Here is an 18,194-nt window from a genome sequence, read left to right as displayed (position 1 = left end):
GATTGATCTGCTTTCACGGTGTAAACCGTTGGATTTTATTTTGCACAGTTTTAAAAGTATGATGTGGCTCGATTAGATGAAAGGAAGAGATTTGAGAGCTTTGAAACTGTGGAAAATGTGATCGAATGGTTGACATCGCGACAGAACATCAATCATTCCTTCGCGCGAAGGATACAACCGAACCCTTGGACAACCAAAAGGCCGGGTGTATAAATGGTGTCTCTGACCTTTTGGTTCACCGATCGGTGACGGGATCCGAACTCGGAGACCGGAGTCCAGACTTCCCCGGATCGGTAGTTTCACGGAAGCCTCTAGAAAGCGGAAAGTCCGTAGAAACTCCTCCTGCTTCCCTCTCGCTCGCTCCTTTAAAATCCGCTCCTTCGTTAGTTCTTCTCCGTTTCGCCCTTTGGCTCTACCATTCGCTTCTCTTCCTCTTCTCCTCTCTTTCGCTCTCGCTTGCAGTTCCTGTCTCCCATGGCATCGGATCTTGAGAAGAGGGCGAAGGAAGCCTTCTTCGAAGACGAATTCGAGCGCGCCCTTGATCTCTACTCTCAGGCTCTGGAGTTGGATCCTAAGAACGCCGATCTCTACGCCGACCGTGCTCAGGCCTACATCAAGCTTCAGAATTTCACCGGTAAGAAGGAAAAATTCAGATTCTAGCTGCATTGCTCTTGGAAATTTTCAACCGCCTGGTGATCTTTTGTTTCGTCTTCTTATGTTCTGTTACTTGTGGAATTCTTTTTGTTGCTTTTGTTGCTTTCTTTGTATATTCGATGAGTTTGTGAAATGGTTTCTGTTTTTATTTCTTGATCGTCTTTTTCTTTTTCGTGGCCAGAATGATTTGTCTATATCTTCAGCAATGTGTTGATCTTCTCTTCTTCATTTTCTTTCTAAATTTTAAGATTGTCGTAAGAAAAATATTTGATGATAGATGAAACTGCTCCTTATGTGGCCCGTGCTGAGGTGATCTTTTCTTGGTTTCCTCTTTTCTTGTTCTCTGTTTCTTGTGCCTTTGTTTTGGTATACTTGTTGCCATAGGTGAATTGCTAAAACCAGCTGTATTAGATCGAAGTGGATTTGTGAGGTTAGTGACTAGTTTGTGTTTCTTCTTTCTGATTGATATCCTTTCTCGTCTCGAAGAAGTTCTAAGTTCAGATACATATTGCAGGATTGATCTCATCTTGCTGTTTGCTAGATGATTATAAAAGAAGTCTGAAAGTTTGGATTTCAAGATACAGGAATTTATTTGATTCGATTTTTTTTGTTCGGTTGTTTAGTGGTTGACTGTTTAGCGAGAAACCTTCCATCAATTTTATACTTTTTTCTTAGAAATTGAGTGAGCTTTTTTTTTTTCTTTTCATCGTGTGCAGGTCAAAGCTTCAATTTGTAGAGTGATTATTTGATCTGTTCTCTTCTCTCCTTTTGAAAGAAGACAAAATGAATGATTCTAAGGGCATTAGTCTTTAAGTGCAGAGTTTTGATAGTGATCAGGAATTATCGAATTTGAAATATATTCCCTCTAAGTGATCCCTGATCAGGATAAGCCTTCTCCTTCGACTTGTTGGACATTTCCATAATTTTTACAGAATACGTGAAACTATTTTTTTTTAGGTGGGATGCAATAACATTGTTGTCAATCATCATGGTCAACTTCAATAATTGGAAAACTTTGGATTTTGAGCTCGAGTCATTTTAGATTGTCGCTAGTCTATTGGTGATCTGCAGTTGTTTGACAGTGGGCCTTATCTAGACCGATACTCAAGCATCATCACCCAAAGACAAAAGCCATTGGCTGAACACCAGCCAGAAAAATCCTTAAATCTAATCTCATGATTGCAGCAACTCTAATCATGCTGCCACTATGTAAGCTACGACTATGATGCTTAGCCCAGTTATACAAGTTTACAATAGTCTATCGTGGTACTTCTTGACAGGGCTATGCAAGCTCAAAAAAGTATATGGAGGTACCTCTCATACTCTTGTTCAATGTCCACAGATAAGTTTTTCCTGGATAATTAATTAAATGGGGTTATGGAGAATATCTTCTGACGTGGTTGGCGAGTATAATCTTACTTGTATATTAAATTATGAAAGATAACTAGGTGATGGAACAAAGAAGAATTGTGAAGCAAAAACATCATTACATTGTTTTTATTCCACAATTTATTGATGGATTGTTCAAATATATTAGTTGTAAGCTGTAAAAGTTTCAATGTTTAACTTGTTTCTGAGCATTTTGTAGTTTACAATGTTGTTTTATGATACTTCTTTTCTTCCCTTTGGTAATATGCAGAAGCTGGCCATCTCTGATTTTCTTCAATAATAAACATTCTTTTACATGGTGTAAACTGATAACAAGTTAGCACCAACTCTTTTTATTTTTTATTTTTTTTTATTTTTTTGAGTGCAGAGGCTGTTGCTGATGCAAACAGAGCAATTGAGTTGGATCCTTTACTGTCTAAAGCCTACTTGCGGAAAGGGTTGGTTCAGTGCTTTTTTTTCGAAGAATGTTCATCGCTTGTAGTCAACTTTGTTCTGTATCTTGTTCCTCTGAAAAACATTTAAGTTTCAAGGAGTCACTCCCATTTTCTACCACTTATTTTATGTAGATGAAGTAACAGACACTATGGTGCAGTCATGATATATTATACATTATGTTGGTTCAGCCTCATGCATCAATATCACCATCATTTTTCTGGCACAAGCTGTTCATGTCATGGGCTGGTTGTAAATTTCAGACTTGTCAGATGCCTGTTAAAATTGTCTTCCCTCAAAAATTTGATGGTGTATGTTTATGTTTATAAACAGAACTGCTTGTATGAGACTCGAGGAGTATCAGACTGCAAAAGCAGCTCTTGAAGCAGGTTCCTCTTTGGCACCTGGGGACTCAAGATTCACACGACTTAATAAGAAATGCGATGAGCTAATGGCAGGTATTCTCTGTGTTTTAATTTGATGACCCCCTTTTTTTCCATGATTAGCAAGAACAATTATTTCTCCTTATACCCACAAAGTTATAATGAGGAAAAGGTCTTACAATTAAATTCAAGCCTCTTTACATTTTTTGTGATGCAACTTATGGAAGATGACCACCCTTTCGATGAGTCAGCTGGCCTTTTCTGAGCATCATACTCCAAAATCACACAGATAAGACTGCATAGGTTTTGTTTCCTTTTTGTTCTGTATGCCTTTGGGGAAATCATGTAGTGCATGAACACTATGAGTACTCAAACCTACATGCAAGCAGAACTTTCAACCTTCTGGGTTATGCTTGGGACAAACAGAACTACATAGGTTATGTTAGGCTTATATGTACTTATGGTTGTTTTTTTCTTTTGGGTGTAAATCAAGCCTGACACGCATACATGCATGTTTTTGTGTGCGTATATATGTATACATTTGTATATATGGACATATATACACATAGAGGCGCATATATACATGTAGATATGCATCTATACATATAGATATACATACATATATGTGTACACACATATGTATACATATGTACATATACATAGATACATACTTATGCATACATGCATATAGACATATATACATACATATATGTATGTATGTATACATATATATAGACACATGCACACACACATTTAGAAAAGGGCAGCCTAGTGCAAGAGGGTCTCGCCACTGTGCATTCTGGGGAGGTCATATGTCCACAGCCTTACCCGTACATTCGAAGAGGTTGTTATTTGTTTCCATGTTTCGAACTTATGACATCCAGGTCAGAATGAAACGTCCTTGTTGTTGCATCAAAGCTCACCTTCCATGCACACAAATATACATGCATACACGTATCGGTATACAAACATACTTATATTTATAATGTATTGTATGGTGGTGCCTATATATAGATGTACCATAAGCATATCACAATATGATATTACTTATTAGCTTAATTTCAAATTCATGATTTTGGGTGAATGTGATATTAGATTCTGAGCAAATTTCAAGCTTGCTTTATCTTTAAAGGCTATTTTTTGGACAAGACATTCCTAGACTTAGAATATCAGTGATATTGCTAGAATGACTTAAGCAAGTTTTAAAGTGCCGGTTTTGGTACATATGTTAGTATCCAAATAGTATTGGTTGGTATAATATATTCCTTGGTACCAACACTCAATATAAGGGGTCTTGGTTTTCTAGTGGTGGTGTGGTATGCTTGGTATAGCCCGATATTGTTTAGCATTTAAAATGCTGGTATACACACACACACATAACTCAAGTATGTTAGGAAGAAGTCCTAGTAGAAAGCATAAGTAATCAATGATGTTTTTAATTACGACAATACTAAAATCAAGAGAGCTATAATTCTCTAAATGACCACATCTCTTTTTCTTTCTCAAACAAGCCTTTCTCCACACCTTTCCTCTTCTTTTCTCAAACTAGGGTCGAAGTTTGCATGTTAAGCATTAGCTTCGCTTTCTCCTAGTTTCTTTTTTATTATTTTTTTATAATAAATTTGCAAATCTCCATGCTTATTTGTTGCCATTGTCATCACCGTCATTTTGGATAAAATTTGTAAACAGAGAACCAGATTTAGGACATACCAACTTCATGGATCATCATTGATCTGATACAGCAAACCATTGAAACATGTTTATCTTTTGTATGTGCACTTTTGAATAAAAATGATGCATATTATTAGAATGTCGACAGGTTTTCCCCAGTCCAGGGCATGATAGTTTCATGCTTGTCTTCAACGTTTTAAATCTGACCTGACATCAGTTTGAGCCTTAGGGTATGGGCTTGAGTCTCAGAAAGTAAATTTCATTAGGCCTATGTTATGACCCAACTCAACCTTGACAAGAAACTTTTGGTTGAGCTGATCTTATCAGACCTAAGACATCAGCTGCTCTACTTTGTGCAGAAACAGCACATCTATATGATGCATACTGAGAAATACATGTGGTGTTCTACTTGTAGCCTGTATCACATAAATTAGCAAGTCTGGTGTGTCTTTTGGTATACTCCAATATCAACAGTGCTGCAGTTTGGTTATCAATTAACAGTCTAGCTAATGTCCTATATGTTTTCATTGCCTACATGAAGGGGAGATGGAGTTTTTATGCCCAACCCTGAATTTTCCTCTTAGGAGACAAATGGATGGACTTGTTCTCTTTGATTATCCTGTATCAAATAAATTAGCAAAGGAGAATGAGCCTTGCTGCAACAGTAAGCACGGGTTCAAAATATGGAAACAACCTCTCCACTAAGGTCGTGTGTATCTAATCGTCCCTAGACCCCACAATGGCGGAAGCCTTGTGCAACCGACCACCCTTTTTTATCAAATAATTTAGCAAATCTGGCATTTTTTTTAGTATATTCTATTATTAACATTGCTACTGTTTGGTTATCAATTAATAGTCTAGCTAATGCCCCATGTATTTTATTGCCTACTTGAATGGGGGACAGGATATTTCCCCCTTCACTTTTTAGGAGTCAGTCAAATGGACTTGTTTTAGAAAAGGAGCCTATCGATTCAGATTCTACTTAAATCTAGATTCTTCTTCTTTTGTGATTTTTTAAAACCATTAAAACCTGACATAAGATCTAGAAAGCTGACTTTATTATTTGGCATATCAAAATTGATTAAATTGGGCTTGATTCAAGGCGAGTTAATTGATTACAAACATGGAGGATTAGATAGGGCATGGACTGGCTATGCTACTCGTAGGTTGTAGTCAGGTATACTGTTATGTGGCTTCACTTCTTGAGATCTGTACTGAGAGAGTTTATGATATTTTGACCTAGTGGCATCTGCTGACAAAAAAAATGAGATTCTCACAGCTAAACTCTTAAGTTGGTTAATACTAGTTGAATTCTTTTAAAAACATGAATATCACTTTGCATACATAATAGGGCCAAGTATTCTTTTACTTTCCTAATGAATGATTTAGCTTAAGTGTTTTTATTTAAGAGTTGTAAATTATGTTTTTGTTATTGCAGAGGAGACTCACAACCTGCCTGAAAAAGCGATACATGAGGCTCCACCTAGTGCAATTACTCCTTCAGAGGATGTTGGGCCCACTCATGATACATCGTATCAGTCTGCTGTATTTGAGCTAAGCAAACAAAAATATAGGTATTGAAGTTACTAATGGTAAATGATTATTTAGCCTATCATGCATAGAGACTGCATAGAACACAGAAATGCTAAAATTTTTATTCAACCTTCCATTAAAATCTTGTTAGAAGTTCTTCCTTTGGTTCACCTATGGACTCTTGTGCATCTTTTGTCCCATCCTTCTCATGTTCTTCCTCCACCAACACTTTTATTCTACTTTTATTCTCTTCCATCTTTTCCGAACAAGTGGTGGGGGTGCATGGTGAGGAATTCTTGGGTAGACTTAGTCTACCACATGTGCTGTAGACAAAGCCAATGAAAAGATGCCACATCACTGAAAAATTCTGCAACCACCTTAACAGTGGTGTGTTGAGGTGGTTAAGCAGTGGTGTGTTGAGGTGGTTGCAGATTTTTCGGTTCAAAATGCTGATGTAGCATTTTTCCATTGGCTTTGTCTAGAGCAAACATGGCAGAATAAGTCTATCCAAGAATTTCTCGTGGTGAGGAATTGTTGGGCAGATGATTGGCCAAAATAAGAAGTGGTTGGCCATGGAATATAATGGGGTGCATTACATATGGAGTACGATTGGATTCCCCATTCCTCTTGCAATATATGCTCCTCTAGCACCTCTCCCTTTGCCTCTTGCAAGAAAATCCCTCCCTTACAATCAAGCTAGCTGCACCTTCCTTTCATCTAATCCAATATCATATCCAGCCTTACAACTCGTCCCATACTTCTATCTCTTCCATCTTTTCCTAATGGGAGGATGCATGGGAGGATTAGATGGTGGAGCGGTGGGTGGAGGAAGCAACAGTGAAGAGACAGAGTGGAGGAAGGGGATGCCTGGAAGCGGTAAGTGGTTTTGGGTTGGGTGATATCCAATGTGATTGTCCAAATAAAGGGGTGGTTAGACAGAGAAAATAATGGGTTCGTTACATGTGATTGGATTCCTTTCTCTTACTAATGCACATGCTTGGAGAGCACGCTATCTACTTTCAAGTATGAGTTAATATAAGATTGCATTTTAATGCAGACATGACTTCTACAATTCTCCTACGGAATTGGTTTGAACATTTACGCGAGGCGCATCCTAGCTGAATATGTGACGGTTGACTTTGGTGAACAAATAGTCTGTTTTTCTTTTTCTGAACTTTTTTTTTTATCTCGTTTATTTCATTTTTATATGATTCTTTACAATTATTTTCTGTGTATTGTTTTCTTTTCAGTTGAGTGTCTCGATCAATATCCCTGGTGAAGAAGCCTACCATTTTCAACCACGTCTATTTGGAAAGGTATGCTTGAATCTTGGATATTGTATTGTCTGCCCATGATGTTATTATCATGATATAAGGAGTACATCCTTGGTTTGTTTCCTCTTTCTAGTGAGCCTTCAGCTATGCTGTTTCCAGTGTCATTCAAAATAAACTTTTATACCATGATTTTTATTGATTCTGTTTGGATGGTGCTGCACCTTGCCGCTCGGGCAAGTGAGTGGGGGTTTGATTCCAGTTGACATCGGCCCTTGAGAGGTAGGATGGGTAGGGGGTCAAAAATGGGAGTAGCCCCTTCTAGTCTCAAAATAAAAAGAAAAAAAAAAGTTTTTGTATTAATCCAGGCAAACTTAGATACATTGTATTGCCAACATATCTGAGGTGATATTAGTTAGAAACTTGCTTCTGTTATATTTTTTAGTATATCAGATATTTATGAATAATACTAAGGGCCATTCTACTCTCACCGTTATCTGGTTTAGAAAGGGGGGAAATTCATTGACATGTTTCCCTTTTAAACAAGCAGCCTGTTACTGCTTATCAATAAAAGAACAGGCTTTGTGGGTATCCATAAAATCTACTATTCCAATGGGGCCTCAAAATACAAGATGTTGTCAAGGTTTTTCTTCTAATAAAAGGGACTTTGGGTAGTAAATATGTCCAAACTTGAGCTTTGGCTTTACTCACACACACACATACATACATTAATTGTATGCTCACCTTCTATAGCTTGAGCACCAATGCTATGTTTGCTGTATATTATATAATCATGTGGATAAAAACCTAGGGGCACAAGATGTGTCTTACCATTTATATCTATTACATTTTTAGGTATTAAAAGATATATATTGTCTTGTTTTTTCTTGCGTGCTTTAGCTTTTCTTTTTACCAACCCGGCTCTATCTGTGTTTGGATCAAGCAATGCTTGAACTTGTTACATATATACCTATAGCATGCAGTGCATGTCTTATTATTTTTAGTTATCTAACTTGTCTTGAAGTGATTCAGTGTTAGTGTTGCGTGTTCTTATGTCTAATTCGCGCAGGTAGTTGAGAATTTATACCATTTGGCATAACTTCTTGGGGCTAATTCCTTTCTTCTTCCTTGCCTCAATTGATTCTCTGATGGCCAGATTATACCTGAAAAATGCAAATATCAAGTCTTGTCTTCAAAAATTGAAATCCGACTTTTTAAAGCTGAAGCCATCACATGGACATCCTTGGAATTTAGTAAAGAGAAAGCCCTCCTACAAAAGATCAATGCATCAGCAGGTAGTGACTCATCATTTCCGTCTCTTGTCTGATTATGTATTCATGTCTTGTTCCTAATAATCTTAATCTTATGTCTGCACTGTTTGTAAGTCCTTCAGTCACTGTGCAATGAGACTATAATTGTTGACTTTGAGCTACTGATTCTAATGCTCATCTGTGGCTTTATGGAAGGGCTTGTTTGTTTGTTTATGTGTCCATGTGCTTGCTTTCTTCCCATGGCTGTTCTGTTCTCTTCATTGGCTTTTGCATTACCACCGTACATGAATCTTCTTCTTCTTCTTGTCTGATTATGTATTCATGTCTTGTTCCTAATAATCTTAATCTGATGTCTGCACTGTTTCGAAGCCCTTCAGTCACTGTGCAATGAGACTATTTTTGTTGACTTTGAGCAACTGATTCTAATGCTCATCTATGGCTTTATGGAAGGGCTTGTTTGTTTGTTTGTGTGTCCGTGCACTTGCTTTCTTCCTATGGCTGTTCTGTTCTCTTCATTGGCTTTTGCATTACCACTGTACATGAATCTTCTTCTTCTTCTTCTTCTTCTATTTATTGGATTTAAAAAATTTCCAACAATGATTAGAGATTTTATCAACCTAATATAATTTTAAGAAATTTTAAATAAATGTGAAACACATTATAGTGAAGGTCGTGTAAATGCCTGTTTTTGCACCTTATGTATGCCTAATGCTTCAAACCAAGGTTTGCCATACCGTGCCGAACCGGTCGGTACATCCCATCTCGTACCGGAACAACGGGGAACCGGCATGATTCGATCGGTAAAATCGGTACACCGGCAGTACCGAAGAAAAAAGAACGGAAAGTGAGAAAGAGAGAGAGAGGGGACGGGAGGGAGGGAGGTGTGAGCCGCCGGAGGCCGGCGGTGGCCGGCTGCGGCCGTCGGAGGGCTTCCGAACCCCGTATCACCCGATAGGGCTTTCAAGAGAGCAAAAAAGAGAGAGAGAGCGCTCAGAGGGGGGGCGGAGAACCTACCGGACGGACAGTGCCTCCGTTGCGAGGCTCGCGGTGGCCGGCAAGCCGACGCCGACTACTTGGGGGCGGTCGAGCGGGCGGATTTTGTTTTAAACTTATGAAGTCGGCAACTGAGTTGCCGACTTAAGAATTTTTTTTAAAAAAAAATAAAAATCGTGAAGCCGGTAAATCGTTTGCCAACTTCACTTAAAATCAAGTTTTTTTAAAAAAATTTGCAAAATAAGGATGATGCCCCTGTTTCACGCTTGCGGCGCCGCACGCGTAGACTGCGCCCTCCAACGGCCACGGCGGCCAGTCGGAGGCCGTCCGGCGGCCCCGTTGGCTCCTTCTCCTCCCTCTTTTTTTTTCTTCCTCTTTCTCTCTCTTTATTTTTTTCTTTTTTTTTCCGGTTCGGATCATCGGTTCGGTATGGTATGAAACCATACCGAACCGTACCGTCGGCTGGCCGAAACGGTCGGCGGTACCGGTTCAGCATATCTTGCTTCAAATCCTGTTTGGTTCTCATATAAGTTTGTATGAGATATTTGAATGAGCATTGCTGATTGGGTCACCTCCTATGTGGCTAAGCACATTGATAACTAGACCTGGTGTCAGGGTCAGACTTGCCCGCGAGCATTGCAGGACATTTTATTTTTTGATCTTTTGGGGTGTACTCATACTAGATTACTGTGAGCACCTGGTTGTACCAGGAAAAAAAAAGTGTTTACTCCTTTTCAATTGAGAGGAACTTTTCAGTGAAAATGGCCAAATATTTTTCCCTAGGTTATGGTGGAACAAGAACCTAAGAGTGCTTCAGCTTTTCTGAATGTCAAAAAATACTCTTACCTATTCTTGTTTTGAGTGCCAAAAAAACGTTGTTTGGCTGAATAAAGCTGGATAAGTGATCTTTATTCTGGTCTTTTCCAAGTCATTCATGAACCATACGAGGCCTTACGCGAAATGAATGTTCACTTGTTTTTGAGGTTTATTGTATAACCTATTTTACCATATCAACCCTATAGGCTAGCAACTTTTCATGCTACCTTGTTAGCATGCATCTAGTGGCAATGGTTAGATTTCATGAAGAATGGCCAAGAAAGACTATGGAGCTTGAAGACTTGGCCAATATGGATCGGTGATAGGATATATGTGTGCTGGTTTATTTATGAACCATACAAGGCCTTACTGGAAGTAATTTACCATATCAGCCCTATAAGCTAACATTTTACCTTAGAATATTTTTAGTGGCAGGGAATTACATTGCGCGATGCATGGTCAGGAAGGGCAATATAGCTTGAAGACTTGGCTAATATGGATTGTTGACAAGATATGTGTATGCTGCTTGAAGATTCGCCACATGCACTAGTTGGAACTGCCTCACATGTTTTTGTCTTGATTCCATGATTTTGTGGGGCTTTTCGCACTTGATCTGAATCTCGGTCACTGTGAAACACATTCCAGCATCCTTGTTCATCTCATTGCTCCTCAGTATGCAGAGCACTCATCAACCCCTCTCCCTCCCATTTCCTGCCCCTCCTCGCCATCCCCCAAACCTCCTTGTTCATCTCATTGCTCCTCAGTATGCAGAACACTCATCAACCCCTCTCCCCCTCACATTTCCTGCCCCTCCTCCCCGTCCCCAAAAGTTGGGTGGGGGGAGGTGGGGTGTGGGTGGGGGGGTTTGGTGTGTAGGTAGGGGGGAGGGATAGAGAGCTAACGCTTCAAATAAGACCAGTTGCTTGACTTATCTATCGGATGGCCGAAAGGTCTTTTCGTTTGAAGCTCTTGGATGGTGATTGTCCTGCCATTGGAAACCTCTTATTTGAGCCTGGTCCTTTCATGAGAGAAGCATGCAGCATAAGATGCAGGGCAATCACCAATATATTTTCTGATAAAAAGTGCAGGCTGTAAGGGACATCATTTCCAGTTGAAAGAACCGAGGATGGAAAACCAAAAACCTAATAAAATGAAATTCCAAAGTCCCAAAATGAGATGCCCACTTCTAATCGATTATAGAGTGGTGCAAAATTTTAAAACAAATGAATGCCAGGCAGCTTAGGCGAAGTGGACCATTTAGGTACATGTTAATAATTAGCTCACATATAGGGACCACCTAGGTTCCTAGGCCTGAAGCAGGACCTTGTAAGTGGAGGCTGTCTCGGTGGGTGATATGCAAAGCCAAAGAAAGGAAATTTTTATGTGCATTGCGAATTTGTTTGATGGAGTTCATTCAAATTCCGAACCTTCCTCTTTTTAGTGTCCCTTATGATAATTTTACAATAAATTATAACCATAATCTGCAAGCTTTGTCCAACTATTCAGGTTCAGTTTTATGACTTTTCTTCACACTTATCCAATCAAAGCAAAATATTTGTCATTGCTCTGTAAAGATACCTATTTCAGATAGACACATTAATTTTTTTCTCTTCCCTTACGTTTTAACTCTTTTCATAGACACATTATTTCATTTATCATTTCCTTATTTTTTCCAAGATTAATAGTGGTTTTGTTTTCCTATTTGCCTCCATATTTGATATTTTGTAATTAGACCAATAGAAGGTGTCAGCTTTTGCCAAGCTAGTAAAAATTTCTGGAAGTTGTACCCAATGATCTGGGACTGAATTCCACCTTCACGAATCACTAGAGCTTTGGGTGTGACAAAATTTATCTTGTAATCAAATCTGGCCATTTTTGGCCCGATTTTGGGCTGGGTTGGGCATGGAGTTTTGGCTTGTCAGACTGCTCATAGACTCAGATCTATAGACCTGATTAAGATTTGGGCGAGGCCCAGCCAAAACTAAAAAGGCCAGGCCCAAACTTCTTTTAATTAATATATGAAATTTATTGAAATTTTTTGACCCTAATCTGATTGCAGGGTCCAATTCTGCCGCCTTCCGTTTCACTTCCGGCACTATTCTTCTCCATCTCTCTCTCTCTCTCTCTGTGTGCCCCACCTACTCATTGACAATGTTGTTGGGCTGGGATCTGGCTGCAAATTGTTGGCCTGAGGCCTCGCCAGACTCGGAACAACTGAGTTGTTGTTGATATGAAGCTGTGCCTGGCAGGAGTGATGCTCAGATCTATTGTAATTTTAGCTTTAAACACAATACTGTTTCTGGAAATAATTCAAAAGTGAACAGAATTTATAATAATTTCGTTAGAGCATTACGGGTGATATTTAGTTTGCTAGTTATTGATGATTATCAAACCTGTCTTTTGTTTCTGCAGCAGTGAAGTCCCAAAGGCCCTCCTACCCATCTTCAAAATCCAAAGTAGATTGGGACCAGCTGGAAGCCCAAGTGAAAAAAAGAGGTAAACTAATCTTCCACCTCCTTTGTCTCCTCCCTTGCATTGTCGAAACTAATATTTTTTTAACATTATCTCTTGATGTGACGTAACATCATAGGAGAAAGAAGAGAAGCTAGATGGTGATGCGGCGTTAAACAAAATGTTCCGTGATATTTACCTAGATGCAGATGAAGACATGAGACGGGCCATGACTAAATCTTTTGTAAGATGACTCATGCCTGTACTCCAAACTTCAGAATTTTTGGATGAATTACTTGGTATTTTTTCTGTTTGGGGAACCTTAACTGGTTCCTTTTGGCAGAATAGTAATTCTTTTATTCTTCTGGAAAACCAGAGGAGTAAGTTCTTTTTTAAACCAGATTAGTTTTCTTTTTTTTCCGAAGTTAGTCATCATTAATGAGTATAAATTTCGTTCTTTAAGAGAATCTGAATTGCAGATGGATCTTTTGACTACCCTGCGGAAAAAATCTGGCTTTTTTTTAACACTAGGCTGTTGTAAGATTTTTTGTTCAGTAATAGCCTGGTTATTTTGAGAACACAATCAGGTTTGCTTCATTTGGTTGCCTGATGTGGTTTTATAACTTGATCTAGGTGGAATCAAATGGAACGGTGCTGTCAACAAATTGGAAAGAGGTAGGCTCAAAGAAGGTGGAGGGAAGCCCACCTGATGGTATGGAACTGAAGACATGGGAGTACTGACATCATCTTCCGTTCCCATGTTGTTGGCAGTTCAATTTGTACAATGCAATTTTCTATTCAAGGATGGAATGGGTTTTTTTTTTTTTTTTGTTTCTGCAGTTATTTATTGGACATGCTGTCGTCTCTTATATCCTTGGGTTTTGTTTTGTACTGTTTGTTCCTAAGTTGTGACAGCTTGTCTGAAAATTGGTTACTTTGTCACTCGTACCTGGGAATTTCAAGCCTTTTCGTCGCTAAAACATTTTCATCATTAAGTGGAATTTCGTCCAATCTTCAGCAAGGTCTACTGCCATGAAAGAAGGGCTTGATGTTAGACTTGGTTTTCTTGCATTATTGTGTTCATTGATGTGACCTTAGGATTGCATTTCGAGTACTTGAAAAATCAAATAGGCACTTGGATGCTGGGTTCTTTATTTGCCTTCCGTTATGCTAGAGCTAGATAACAGAACTTGATGCTTGCCCCCCTGCAAAATACCCTACGTTCCGGAGTGTCTGTTTCAATTGTTTAGAATTAAAAATTAGTTATTATTCATTTGCAGGTTATTATTCCGGGGTAAGACATGCATCTTTGCCTTTTCTTTTTTGTTGATAAAAGATTATTTTAGGTACTTGTTGGGGTTTGTTCCAATAGCCAGAGTTCTTTCCTTCGCCGTTCTAGCCTTGGTTATCGTGTCTTAAAATTAGAGCTCTTTTCTAAAATAATATAAAAAAAATTATTTATAAAAATAATTCAAAATCTAACTTTGTTATCAAAGTAATGCAAAAGAGAAAAACATCATTTTGAATGACATTTTTTCCTTCTCCACGTCACTCTTTTTTTTTCCACGATGGTATCGTCTTAAAAAAAAAAAAAAAAATTTAAAAATATCATTTTGAATGGTGTTTTTACAAATGTCATTTTGACTGGCGTTTTTAAAAACGTCATTCAAAATGGTGTTTTCTATTTTTTTTATCAAAAAAAAAAAGAAAAAAATCGAGAAAGAATGTAAAAAATAATTTTTAAAATTTTAAATTAATAAATAAATTAAAATTTTAATTTTGATTGAAATTTAAAATATAAAAATTTGAATTTGTAATTCAAATAAAAAAAAATTTAGATGATGTTCTTCATCGAATTATTTTTTTTAAAAGAATGTCTAAAAAAAATTTTTAAAAATAAAAAGTACCATTAAACATTTAAAATTTTAAAAAAATTAAAAAAAATAAAATTATAATTTGAAATTTAAAATAAATAAATTTTTTAAAATTAATTAAAATAAAATATCATTTCAAATTACTTTCTCAAATTAAAATTAATTTATTTAAAAAATATTCGAAATAAATAAAAAAATAGCTTAAAAAAATTTCATAAAAATAGAAAGAAATGAAAAAAAGAAAAAAATAATATAATTGTAACTTTGAATAAAAAAATTAAAATTTTAATTTGAAGTAAATTTGATAAAAAATAAATGCAAAAAAAGTGAAAAAATGAGGAAAAAATGTGAAAAAAAGAAATTGTAAATTAAATTTTTAAAAAAAATAAGAATTTTTAATTTTAATTTAAATAAAAAATATAATTTCAAATTACGTTGTCCATTTCAAATATTTTTTAAAAATTATCTCAAGAAAAGAAAAAAATATTATAAAAAAATTAAAAATACACTAAAAAGAAAAAAATAAAAATAAAATTGAAAAAAATAGAAATTATAATTCTAATTGAAAAATAAAATTTTTAATTTTTAATTTTAAGAAATAAAATTATAATTGTAATTGAAATAAAAATAATATTTTAAATAACTAAATTAATTTAAATATAAATTTTAAAAAATATTTTAAATAAGAAAAAATACGTAATAGAATGTCAAAAAGATAAAAATGGAAGAAAACTAAAATTATAATTTCAAATTATAAAATTAAAAATTTAAATTTAAAAAATATCATAAAAGAAGTAAATAAAAGAGAAAAAATGGTAATAAAATAGAAATTATAATTATAAATTAAAAAAATTTAACTTTAATTTAAATTAAAAATTATCATTCAAATTACTATCCTCATTAAAAATTTAATAAATCAAAAAAATCAAAAAAATAATTAAATAAATTATGAAAAAAATTTAAAAAAATTAAAAAAAAAAAGAAAATGCCGAAGGGAATGGCGTTTTCTCCTTTCCCTCTTTCTTCTCTCCTTCTCCCTCTTCTCCCTTCTCCCTTCTCCCTTCTCCCTCTTCTCCCTTCTCCGGCGTCTCTCCGGTGGCACGACGGTGAGCTGCCTCCTCTCTCTCCCTCTTCCTCTCTCTCTCCCTCTTTTTCATTGGCTACCGACGTCAAAAGGTTAGTAAAAAAATATAAAGAATAATTTTAAATTTAAAAAAAAAATAATTTTAAATGAAATAAAAAAAATCATTTCAATTTACTTTTCTCATTTAAATTAAAATTTTAAAAAAAATATCCAAAAAAATAAATTTAAAAAATAAAAATTACCAGAAAGAAAGCGAAAGGGTCGACTCACAGAATGTGGCAGCCAAAATTTTACGTGCCGTTAAGCCCTTTTAGCCATGAGTCGATTCATGGGGTCGACTCAAAAATATAACCTATTTTTCTTACAAAATATACTTCCAAAAATATTGAAATTACCTCCAATAGATTACACATCTTTTGTTCTTACTCTTGAGACTTTTGAATCAGATCTGATAAAATTACGATTTTATCTCTGAAATACAATAAATCTTTTTCCAAGCCAAATCATTAGTAATCCCCTCAAATGCTTTATAACCATCAAAATCAATTCAAAGAGCAACATTCGATATTTTACATTATAATTTTTATAGTCCTTTCAGCATAACTTTTTATCTCCTAATGTTCTGAGACACGTTGGAATATGTGTATCCATATGCACAAATCATAATATCCGATCACTTGAAATAATAAATAAAATCAATATAATAATTAAATAGAATAAAAGTCAAACGTACAAAAAAATAGTACAATAAAAATATAAAAATACTAAATATAAATATAACAAAGACTAAGTCTCACAAGGACGTCGCAGTGCCGTGGTCGCTTAGACCTTCTCAGAAAGATCCTCGCCGGCTGCTCCTGCTGTGATGGCTCCTCCCTATATCAGTGGAGGAGATCTGCTGATCATGCTGCTCAGGAATAACTGATGCTGTCGGATCATCTACGGATTGAGAAATCCGTTCAACTCTCTCATCTGGGGGATGTAGGAAGAAGAAGGCGCTGCCATCTGTGGATCAAAAGGTGGTGGCATCTGTGCAGCATCGAATGATGACATCTGCGGAATATGCGGTGATAGCATATGTGAACATATGGTGACGGCGTATAACTCATATCTGGCGTCGGAGCTGCTCCATACCAAGGCGCACAGGTATGTGGATCAACACCAATCGCCATCAATGTTCTGAAACTTGTTCTCTCTATCTCCCGTAGTATTCGAATCCGCTCGTCCTCATCAGTCGTAGATAAAGCACGACGAGCGTCCAACACGAGATCCGACATAGAATCAGTCTACAAAATAAAATATAAACAGTCAGTATAAACAGTCAGTATAGTGTAAAATATAAAACAAAAATATAACACATAACATAAAGTAATTTTCGTAATCTTACCAAAAGACGTACAGTAGAACTCTCACCCTCGTATCCAGAAACTGCATACTGAGACTGTCCAATGACTCGCACCGTAATGCTAAAAAACCAAGCCATGTAGTCATCAGTATATGAACGGTCTCTCAAAATAGGATCACCATGAACAATGTGATCTTGACGTGCATCTCAAATATCGATGTACTGTGCATGTCTGATATGCTAGTCAATACGAGCTCTCCCTCATCGAATACGATGAAGTCCCTGGCTGGTATCAAACTGCTCTGGGATGCCCTGAGTCTGACCAAACTGCTGCAGGACACGATCGGGAAGATGCCACTCTACCACATCAAAACAAATAAGTGGCACCCTAGCAGTCCATATGTCGTGTCCAACTGTACACATCTGCGGCAGTATAGCCAATATCCCATCTGTATATGGCTCCCCAAAAACTGATATAGTTAAAATAAAAAAAATTAGTAAGCTAAATTTTAATAGATTATGAATACTGTAAAATGATATTTGTAAAAAATTTAAAATTTATCCGTCTAGATGTATCAACTAATATATTCAACTGGCACCTATAAACCCGTGCCACTCTCGTCGATACGTGATGAATGTTGAATGCAATGTTCCATCTGTTTCACAATGTATTAATATTAAATAAATTTAAAATAATAAATTTAAAATAAAAAAAAAAATTTTCGATACCTGTATCCCAATGGTCCGTCTAGTCTGAATGGAACATCAGGATCCTGCTGCTCTGATGGCATCTCGAGCAACTGTCGTCGTAATGGACTGATAGTCGGCATACGCTCCCATACCCAATCTATCTGTAAATTTCAAAATTAAAAATATATATCCAATATAAAATATAATTAAATATTAAAAAAAAATTAATTCACATACCTGTAATAATATAAGATAACCACCAATCTCGCTCTGATCAGCATAAGAACCCCGATACATAGCTCTGTATAGGCAAGCTAGTACTGCACTGCCCAACTGA

The 18,194-nt window shown here is 36.4% G+C and overlaps 1 pseudogene; it reads left to right on the top strand.

Moving 5' to 3' along the window:
- Nucleotides 1-253: 253 nt before the first annotated feature.
- Nucleotides 254-13,875, top strand: LOC140858422 (protein SGT1 homolog; annotated as a pseudogene).
- The last annotated feature ends 4,319 nt before the right edge of the window (nt 13,876-18,194 follow it).

This window comes from Elaeis guineensis, chromosome 6 (assembly GCF_000442705.2).
Source record: "Elaeis guineensis isolate ETL-2024a chromosome 6, EG11, whole genome shotgun sequence".
Classification (NCBI taxonomy): domain Eukaryota; kingdom Viridiplantae; phylum Streptophyta; class Magnoliopsida; order Arecales; family Arecaceae; genus Elaeis; species Elaeis guineensis.
Note: the sequence above shows the minus strand (reverse complement) of the source record. Positions and strands in the feature narration are given on the sequence as shown.